The following is a 12,126-nucleotide window of genomic DNA, read 5'->3' as shown; positions in this document are numbered from 1 at the left end:
TCGCATTCATCAGAATATTGAGCTAGGTTTACTGTACGATCGCATTCATCAGTATATGCGAGCAAGGTTTACTTTACGATCGCATTCATCAGTATATGCGAGCAAGGTTTACTTTACGATCGCATTCATCAGAATATTGAGCTAGGTTTACTGTACGATCGCATTCATCAGTATATTGAGCTAGGTTTACTTTACGATCGCATTCATCAGTATATTGAGCTAGGTTTACTGTAAGATCGCATTCATCAGAATATTGAGCTAGGTTTAAGGAACGATCGCATTCATCAGTATATTGAGCTAAGTTTACTGTACGTCGCATTCATCAGTATATTGAGCTAGGTTTACTTTACGATCGCATTCATCAGTATATTGAGCTAGGTTTACTGTACGATCGCATTCATCAGTATATTGAGCTAGGTTTACTGTAAGATCGCATTCATCAGTATATTGAGCTAGGTTTACTGTAAGATCGCATTCACCAGTATAGGTGAGCTAGGTTTACTTTACGATCGCATTCATCAGAATAGGTGAGCTAGGTTTACTGTAAGATCGCATTCACCAGTATAGGTGAGCTAGGTTTACTTTACGATCGCATTCATCAGTATATGTGATCTAGATTTACTGTAAGATCGCATTCATCAGTATATTGAGCTAGGTTTACTTTACGATCTCATTCATCAGTATATGCGAGCTAGGTTTACTTTACGATCGCATTCATCAGTATATGCGAGCTAGGTTTACTGTAAGATCGCATTCATCAGTATATGCGAGCAAGGTTTACTTTACGATCGCATTCATCAGTATATGCGAGCAAGGTTTACTTTACGATCGCATTCATCAGTATATTGAGCTAGGTTTACTGTAAAATCGCATTCATCAGTATATGTGATCTAGATTTACTGTAAGATCGCATTCATCAGTATATTGAGCTAGGTTTACTGTACGATCGCATTCACCAGTATATTGAGCTAGGTTTACTTTACGATCGCATTCATCAGTATAGGTGAGCTAGCTTTACTGTACGATCGCATTCATCAGTATAGGTGAGCTAGGTTTACTTTACGATCGCATTCATCAGTATATTGAGCTAGGTTTACTTTACGATCGCATTCATCAGTATATTGAGCTAGGTTTACTGTATAGATCGCATTCATCAGTATATTGAGCTAAGTTTACTGTAAGATCGCATTCATCAGTATATTGAGCTAAGTTTACTTTACGATCGCATTCATCAGTATATTGAGCTAGGTTTACTTTACGATCGCATTCATCAGTATATTGAGCTAGGTTTACTGTATAGATCGCATTCATCAGTATATTGAGCTAAGTTTACTGTACGATCGCATTCATCAGTATATTGAGCTAAGTTTACTTTACGATCGCATTCATCAGTATATTGAGCTAGGTTTACTTTACGATCGCATTCATCAGTATATTGAGCTAGGTTTACTGTATAGATCGCATTCATCAGTATATTGAGCTAAGTTTACTGTAAGATCGCATTCATCAGTATATTGAGCTAAGTTTACTGTACGATCGCATTCATCAGTATATTGAGCTAAGTTTACTGTAAGGTCGCATTCATCAGTATATTGAGCTAAGTTTACTGTACGATCGCATTCATCAGTATATTGAGCTAAGTTTACTGTACGATCGCATTCATCAGTATATTGAGCTAGGTTTACTGTACGATCGCATTCATCAGTATATTGAGCTAGGTTTACTGTACGATCGCATTCATCAGTATATTGAGCTAGGTTTACTGTACGATCGCATTCATCAGTATATTGAGCTAAGTTTACTGTAAGATCGCATTCATCAGTATATTGAGCTAGGTTTACTGTACGATCGCATTCATCAGTATATTGAGCTAGGTTTACTGTACGATCGCATTCATCAGTATATTGAGCTAAGTTTACTTTACGATCGCATTCATCAGTATGTTGAGCTAGGTTTACTGTACGATCGCATTCATCAGTATATTGAGCTAAGTTTACTGTACGATCGCATTCATCAGTATATTGAGCTAGGTTTACTGTACGATCGCATTCATCAGTATATTGAGCTAGGTTTACTTTACGTCGCATTCATCAGTATATTGAGCTAGGTTTACTGTACGATCGCATTCATCAGTATATTGAGCTAGGTTTACTGTACGATCGCATTCATCAGTATAAGCTAGGTTTACTGTATGATCGCATTCATCAGTATATTGAGCTAGGTTTACTGTAAGATCGCATTTAGCAGTATCAGGGGGTCCAACGTGAAATGTGTTCGCCGAATTTTAAGTGAGGGAAATTGTGTGAAGCCGAATAAAATGGCGGCGTTGAAAGGAATTTCGGTGTTTCAAGGATGTATTTTCACCTGGTAAGTAAGTTATATCACCTTTCTCGCAATATAAATACGCCTACCCGGAGACCACACGTGTAAGCGTCTCTCGGTTTTTTAACCTTTGTTTCTAGAGGCCTTTACAAAAAAGTTATTGAATGTATAAGCTGAACGATTGATTGTTTACAAAGTGAAAATAGAAAATTGCGTGACTTGAAACTGTGTTTTCGGCCCAAGTTTACCATTCTTGTACCTGTTTTAGCTATTTGTTATTGAATATTTGCATTATTTATCTTTTCGACCGCTACTGCACTTACATGGGTATTATACGGCCGATTTTTTCATGTTTAAACACCTTTTATGTTGGGCGACGAAGTTTTATGCAGTTTTCAGCATGATGAAATTTCTATGCTGAAATGGAAACGACAACAATCTGAAGTAAATTCCTTCAGTTACAAAGATAATAAGAGTTAAAGGTATTTAACATTTTTAAAGCAAAATTCGAAGTTCAAAGAGGAGATGACTTTAAAAATAACAACAGCATTATACGCCCTAAGTATTGCTGTCGCAAGATGTACAATGTTAAAATGTGATCATACTCAATTGAAAAATAAATGAAAACAACCAGAACAAGTTATTGATCGGACAAGGATTTTACACCAAGTGTCACTATGATTGTTGACCTAATAATAGATAGGGGTCATCTTCTGACTATGGGCAATGTCCCTACCAAGTTTCATCAACCTAGGCTAATTCCTTCTCAAGTTATTGAGTGTCACTATACCTTTGACCTATTGACCTTAAAATCATTAGGGGTCGTCTACTGGCCATGATCATCCTCCTACTAAGTATGAAGACAGCACACCTAATAGTTCTCAAGTTATTGAGTGGACATCGATGTGGCAGACAGACCATACCATATACGACCAAAGTTGCCTTCGGGCGTATAAAAATGCTAGAGTTACGAACCTTGTCACACATGATGCGAGTGATGACAAGGAACAAAGTAGATACCATTAGTAACAAAGAAGACAAAAGTAAAAAAAAAATAACAATTTTCAAATAAATTTCAAGATGGAGCTAATTCTGGAAAAACAGGTGCTAGACTTGATGAAGGTCCACCAGGCGGTTCATGTGAAGATGTTTAAGGCCTGGTGCACAGTAAAGTGCACAATTGGGTTGGCATCAAAGTCTTTTTTTTTCTTAATTTGCATTTAAAAGGATTTTTCTAATACTGTAATGTGTTAATTTTTTGGGGATTTTTTTCACAAAATTACAAACAAGTCTTATTGTGTTGGGGACGGACATTACACCTTCATCAAAATTAGATTACTGCTGTAAATGTTTGACATAAAACAACTTCTTTTTGTTTTGTTTGTTTTCTTATAGTTTCATGTCATAGAACAAGATAAAGTAAGTCTAAACTATTTGCTTTTAGATTTTTTAAAAAAGACCTAATTTCTTCGAAAATACGTTGTTTTTTTCGGTTTATCATACCATTCACTTTAATCTGACATTTTAAAACTGAGTCATATGCAGAATGCAGAAGGAAAACACCCTCGAAGCAAGTAATGAATACAAACAACAAAGAAGGAACATTAAAACTTTTAATTATATTACACTTGAGCAGAAAATAACATACCGTACTTACTCGGCCATAAGTCGACGAAAATCAGATCTTAAAATCACCCTGAAAACCTTCCCCGACTTATGGCCATGTTATAGTAAAAAATTAACCAAAAACTGTTTCTGAGTAAAAAATAATGTAAATATAAGAAATGAATTATTCATGAAATAAAAAGGTACATAACCATAATGAAATAGAAAGGTACTTAACCATTATGAAATAAAAAGGTACATGTACTTACAACTATTAAACATAATTATTAATAAGTTTAAGCTTTGTGTCGTCTTTTTTCCTTGAAATTTATCACATATAATCTGAGTTTCATATGCAAATTTACCCCAAAACAAAGCCTAAAATTTCACCCCGACTTATGGACATGTTCATCCGAATTCCGGACTTTTCAGAACAAAAATAGCACCTCGACTTGTGGTCGAGGTCGACTTATGACCGAGTAAATATGTTAAATAAATAGTGTGTGAAACAGGGGACGGACATTACATAAAATGACAGTTCAGCTTTTGCACCTTTTTAGCAACATATAAAGATAACTATCTAGCTATTCTAGAGACTAAAGATCAAACCCAAGGCTGTGTAACTCGAATCTGAGCTTCCAGATCAGGATTTACACAGTCGTTGTGTTATCTGTTAATAGAATAATGATAAATTTGATTTTACATTCAAGATTTTGGCAATTAAAATCACTACAAATTTTAAAATGTGCAAATATTAAACTGTATATAATCAATTATACAGAATAGATGGCGTTTTAAATGAATTTTCATAAGCAAGTGGTCTTGAAGTTTACTATGTACATACTACAGTTTACAGAATTTAATAAAAACATTTTCCAAAACCCTCGACCACTTTACAAATACAATGTTTAACACAATTGTTTGGTGTTCAATTTCTGATCAGGTATACACTATTCAAATCTCCTTCACTTCTTTGAACAAACCAATACCATAGTCATCACATTTCAACAATGGATTAAATGTTCTGATAACATTTCCACAATTTCTTCAGCAGGAAACTCATTTGTATCCATGGACACGTGCATTTGTTCCTCTTCTGGAAAGTCAATATTTTTAGTGGTTAAGTGTGTTGTCAGGGTCAATACCATACGTTGAAATATCACTATTAATCTTCTGATTTTCAGCCATTACACTTTGCACAGCAGAAGCACACTGATTATTTTCATGTATCATACCATTTAACCATATCTGATATGGAGACCAATTTCATTCAGATATAACTCCGTGGTTATTATATAGGCATTTCTGAACTCCTCTAAAGCAACATAGACTATTGGCAAGAAGACAAAATGTAAGCACACCATATCTATTGTGCAGTTGACATCAAGAAAGTTATTAGCCTCTAAGTAGTAAAACAGACTGTAAAATGTTTGTATAGCACTATAGTATACATCCCTCCACAAGCGCTCAATTCTTGTATTATGTACAGATCTCCCGGCAATAAAACTTCCACGGCCAGTGCCCCGTTTCTCTTCCATGTAATTTGCTACGTCGACATTTTCACTTCCTTTGTCTCCTCGACAACGTGATGGCAAGCCATAAAGTGAAACGGCATCTGTGCAGAGCTTCAGTACAGTTCCTGATTTATTGTTATTAGAACACTTCAAATAAACTATGAATCTGCTATATCCGTCGATGCCTCCATGTGTCACCATTTGCCATCGGATCAATGCATGATGCCCGTCAATATGCCACAAGATATTTGGAAAAGGTACAAAATATGATCTTCTTATTGCAACCATCTTAACACAGAACTTGCTGGGTTAAGTGGCCTTAATGCTTCTCGAACACAGTGCTGGTGTAAATATAAGCCTCGTGATCGAAGATGTCCCATCATCATGGCCACTCCACGGTGTGGATGGGCTTTCTGAATGTCTTTCATCACATGTTTTAAAGTGTCGTCATTAATATTTGAATATCTATTGAAGTTTACAGACTCCGATTTCAACCTTCGCCAAAATGTTGTTCTACACACAAGGAACATTCTTGAAATCTCAGACATGCTAAAATCAGCATCAAGCAAATAAATAACTTGGTCCAAATTAATGTGTTTACTAGGGCGACCAGGTCCTGAATACATGTACCTTTCTCTGCCGGCACACGATAATACTGCAACGTCATTTACACATCGCTTCTACAAAGCAAAATATTTGTGTCCCCACAGCACTTGCAGGCTAATGAAAGATGACAGGAGCTGTGACATTTCACATTTCAAAGTTTTCATCTTCATTTCCTAATAAAGCTTTAATGCTAGTCAATGTGCACACAGTCATTTTAATTTTTTCCAGTCCAAAATCAACAATGCCTGCATCAAATGATGCTTCATTACTTTCACAAAAGTTCAGAAATGTCCCCATGGAGCTGAAGAATTATGTAATGCTTTGCTCAACATCACACAAATTTGGATCTGTAGCCATGGTTAGACCTGAAAATAATGAAACCAAATTTCTTACTATCTTGTAAAGTTGCAATCCATAAAGCTCTAAGATATACAGCTACATTTGTATCTATCATCTGTACATGTACATATAAATATTCAGTTTTCTCTCTAAACCAAACATAAAAAAATCATCATTGCTCTAATATTTCTGCTTCAATTTATCACATGTACATATTTGCACCATTTTGAAACGTTGGTTCATGGGCATAAAAATGCTCCGTTCAAAATAAAATAATAGAAGACCAGGCATGATTGATAAAAAATATTTGGACTAGCCATATATATGATAATAATCTTGATTTTGAATATCCTGTTTCCTTGTATTCTCGGGGATGCAATTTTCTGATACTTTTGGACGTTTAATGACTAAAACTATGAGCATGTACACGTGTTATAATTTAGGCTATAGGTACGGTCTAAGGAGTAGCTGGGTGGCGAATCGTCTTGCACTGCTACAGTATAAAAAAAACGCATGCGGGTACTGCATATACTTCTGTAAATGAATCACTATTTAATCCCTCTATTTACGGATTTATCTGATAACTTTTAAACAACTACACTTACCAGAAACTTACATTTCCTCCACTGGTCTGTCTAGAACAGATATGATCTTCTCAACCTATTATGCGACATGAGTAGGTGGCAAGCTTATATGTATACTGCTGAATGCGATCTATACATATATATATATATATATATATATATATATATATATATATATATATATATATATATATATATATATATATATTATTGTCCATATATTTTTTTTAATGTCCATATATATTTTTTATTGTCCATATATATTTTTTTATTGTCCATATATATTTTTATTGTCCATATATATTTTTTTAACCTCATAAATATATTTTTAGAACATAAATATAATTTATTGAACAAATATTTTTTTTATGTAATTTTGCAACACTCCACACGCCATAGTGCACTAGGTTTTCATACCGTGTCAACATGCCATTAAATCAACGTGTTGTTATGGAATAAAAGGGTATACCTGTCTTATTGTCAAAACAACATTAATGACATTTTACTTGACTTGTATCGTTAAAGACCGGTACTAAACGATAGCAACTGCAGTAAATATTTAATTTTATCCGAAATCCTATCCGAAATTTCACACCCAATTTTGTGTAACACTGCTATTAGAAAAATTACCAAACTGTTAAAATAAAGGTGTGAAAATGGCCCCTATTAAGTGTCTTGATAAACGATCAATCATTGACTTCAACAAAAGACACGGAATATAATATGTAAAAGAAATAAGTTTATCAGAGATGATTTGATATTTCAGTACTTTATGAACTAACGTTCCCCCTATAAAACAGCTCTACCTAATTATGGCTTAATCTAAAATCGTCCAAAACTGAAATTTTCTATCGCAACTTATAATAAAGGGACGGGTCAACTTTATGACCCTCATAAATTCTGTATTTCTTATCTACCTTAACCACTGCGTCCAGTAGATAAATAATTGCTAAACTAGCGTATCTTAACGCTACTATTGCACTGAGAGGAGAACTCGATAGAGACCTTCGTTTCCCTGATAAGCTCCAAAGTTGGCAATGTCTAGGTTTACTGTACGATCGCATTCATCAGTATATTGAGCTAGGTTTACTGTACGATCGCATTCATCAGTATATTGAGCTAGGTTTACTTTACGATCTCATTCATCAGTATATTGAGCTAGGTTTACTGTACGATCGCATTCATCAGTATATTGAGCTAGGTTTACTTTACGATCTCATTCATCAGTATATTGAGCTAGGTTTACTGTACGATCTCATTCATCAGTATATTGAGCTAGGTTTACTTTACGATCTCATTCATCAGTATATTGAGCTAGGTTTAATGTACGATCGCATTCATCAGTATATTGAGCTAGGTTTACTTTACGATCGCATTCATCAGTGTATTGAGCTAGGTTTACTGTATAGATCGCATTCATCAGAAAATTAAGCTATGTTTACTGTACGTCGCATTCATCAGTATATTGAGCTAGGTTTACTGTACGTCGCATTTATCATTGAATGTAATGCACCAGTCAATTGTAACCACGGCCCCACCGGGGATAGCCGGGGAAATGGGCCGTGTTTTTACCTTCCTGGTTGCCCCGCAGTGCCGGGTGAATGTGGTGGTTTTGTCTTCACGCCAAATATAGCGGGGAATGGGCCTTACGTAGTGTCCCTTGGGTGCGGGGGCATTTGGCGGGGTTTTCACGAGCAGTTCGTCCCCGCTGGACGGTGACTTTGCCCGGGTCTGGCTGGACCGAAAGTCAAAGTCCCCGCTATTCCACGGACCCGGGGGCCGTGGTTACACCGGACTGGTGCATAAGCTAGATTTACTGTACAAGTTACATTCTGCAGTATATGTGATCTAGGTTTGCTGTATAGATCACATTAAACAGTATACTTTTGTGATTAAGGTTTGCTGTATAGATCGCATTCAGCAGTATACATTATCTAGGTTTGCTTTATAGATCACATTCAGCAGTATACATGGTCTAGGTTTGCTGTATAGATCACATTCAGCAGTAAACATGGTCTAGGTTTGTTGTATAGATCACATTCAGCAGTATTGTATACATGTTCTAGGTTTGCTGTATAGATCACATTCAGCGGTATACATGGTCTAGGTTTGCTGTATATATCACATTCAGCAGTATATATGGTCTAGGTTTGCTGTATATATCACATTCAGCAGTATACATGATCTAGGTTTGCTGTATAGATCACATTTAGCAGTATACATGGTCTAGGTTTGCTGTATAGATCACATTCAGCAGTATACATGATATAGGTTTGCTGTATAGATCGCATTCAGCAGTATACATGATCTAGGTTTGCTGTATAGATCACATTCAGCAGTATTGTATACATGATCTAGGTTTACTGTATAGGTCACATTCAGCAGTATTGTATACATGGTCTAGGTTTGCTGTATAGATCACATTCAGCGGTATACATGGTCTAGGTTTGCTGTATAGATCACATTCAGCAGTATACATGGTCTAGAATTGCTGTATATATCACATTCAGCAGTATACATGGTCTAGGTTTGCTTTATAGATCACATTCAGCAGTATACATGGTCTAGGTTTGCTGTATAGATCACATTCAGCAGTATACATGGTCTAGGTTTGCTGTATAGATCACATTCAGCAGTATACATGGTCTAGAATTGCTGTATATATCACATTCAGCAGTATACATGGTCTAGGTTTGCTTTATAGATCACATTCAGCAGTAAACATGGTCTAGGTTTGCTGTATATATCACATTCAGCAGTATATATGGTCTAGGTTTGCTGTATATATCACATTCAGCAGTATACATGATCTAGGTTTGCTGTATAGATCACATTTAGCAGTATACATGGTCTAGGTTTGCTGTATAGATCACATTCAGCAGTATACATGATCTAGGTTTGCTGTATAGATCGCATTCAGCAGTATACATGATCTAGGTTTGCTGTATAGATCACATTCAGCAGTATTGTATACATGATCTAGGTTTACTGTATAGATCACATTCAGCAGTATTGTATACATGGTCTAGGTTTGCTGTATAGATCACATTCAGCGGTATACATGGTCTAGGTTTGCTGTATAGATCACATTCAGCAGTATACATGGTCTAGAATTGCTGTATATATCACATTCAGCAGTATACATGGTCTAGGTTTGCTGTATAGATCACATTCAGCAGTATACATGATCTAGGTTTGCTGTATAGATCACATTCAGCAGTATTGTATACATGGTCTAGGTTTGCTGTATAGATCACATTCAGCGGTATACATGGTCTAGGTTTGCTGTATAGATCACATTCAGCAGTATACATGATCTAGTTTTACTGTATAGATCACATTCAGCAGTATACATGGTCTAGGTTTGCTGTGTAGATCACATTCAGCAGTATACATGATCTAGGTTTGCTGTATAGATCACATTCAGCAGTATACATGATTTAGGTTTGCAGTATAGATCGCATTCAGCAGTATACATTATCTAGGTTTGCTTTATATATCACATTAAGCAGTATACATGGTCTAGGTTTGCTGTATAGATCGCATTCAGCAGTATACATTATCTAGGTTTGCTTTATAGATCACATTTAGCAGTATTGTATACATCGTCTAGGTTTGCTGTATAGATCGCATTCAGCAGTATACATGGTCTAGGTTTGCTGTATAGATCACATTCAGCAGTATACATGGTCTAGGTTTGCTGTATAGATCGCATTCAGCAGTATATATTATCTAGGTTTGCTTTATAGATCACATTCAGCAGTATTGTATACATGGTCTAGGTTTGCTGTATAGATCACATGCAGCAGTATACATGATCTAGGTTTGCTGTATAGATCACATTCAGCAGTATTGTATACATGGTCTAGGTTTGTTGTATAGATCACATTCAGCAGTATACATGGTCTAGAATTGCTGTATAGATCACATTCAGCAGTATACATGGTCTAGGTTTGTTGTATAGATCACATGCAGCAGTATTGTATACATGTTCTAGGTTTGTTGTATAGATCACATTCAGCAGTATACATGGTCTAGGTTTGCTGTATAGATCACATGCAGCAGTATACATGGTCTAGGTTTGTTGTATAGATCACATGCAGCAGTATTGTATACATGGTCTAGGTTTGCTGCATAGATCACATGCAGCAGTATACATGGTCTAGGTTTGTTGTATAGATCACATTCAGCAGTATACATGGTCTAGGTTTGCTGTATAGATCACATGCAGCAGTATACATGGTCTAGGTTTGTTGTATAGATCACATTCAGCAGTATTGTATACATGGTCTAGGTTTGCTGTATAGATCACATGCAGCAGTATACATGATCTAGGTTTGCTGTATAGATCACATTCAGTAGTATTGTATACATGGTCTAGGTTTGTTGTATAGATCACATTCAGCAGTATTGTATACATGTTCTAGGTTTGTTGTATAGATCACATTCAGCAGTATACATGGTCTAGGTTTGCTGTATAGATCGCATTCAGCAGTATACATTATCTAGGTTTGCTTTATAGATCACATTCAGCAGTATTGTATACATGGTCTAGGTTTGCTGTATAGATCACATGCAGCAGTATACATGATCTAGGTTTGCTGTATAGATCACATTCAGCAGTATTGTATACATGGTCTAGGTTTGCTGTATAGATTACATTCAGCAGTATACATGGTCTAGGTTTGCTGTATAGATCACATTCAGCAGTATACATGATCTAGTTTTGCTGTATAGATCACATTCAGCAGTATACATGGTCTAGGTTTGCTGTATAGATCACATTCAGCAGTATACATGATCTTGGTTTGCTGTATAGGTCACATTCAGCAGTATACATGATCTAGGTTTACTGTATAGATCACATTTAGCAGTATACATGGTCTAGGATTGCTTTATAGATCACATTCAGCAGTATACATGGTCTAGGTTTGCTGTATAGATCACATTCAGCAGTATATGTGGGCTAGATTTTCTATGTATGTTTACATTCGGCAGTATTCTTACATGCGAGCTTGTTTTGCTGTGTACACTCGTACATCTCCGGACCGTATTGCCTTGGTGACAGCTACAACATGCTTCATTCCTGCGACATCCTGAGGCGGTCTGGGACAAAATTGCCCCATGAATAATTAAACACTTCCTATCGTTTTATG

Source organism: Mya arenaria, chromosome 16, assembly GCF_026914265.1.
Source record: "Mya arenaria isolate MELC-2E11 chromosome 16, ASM2691426v1".
Taxonomy (NCBI): Eukaryota; Metazoa; Mollusca; class Bivalvia; order Myida; family Myidae; genus Mya; species Mya arenaria.
Note: the sequence above shows the minus strand (reverse complement) of the source record.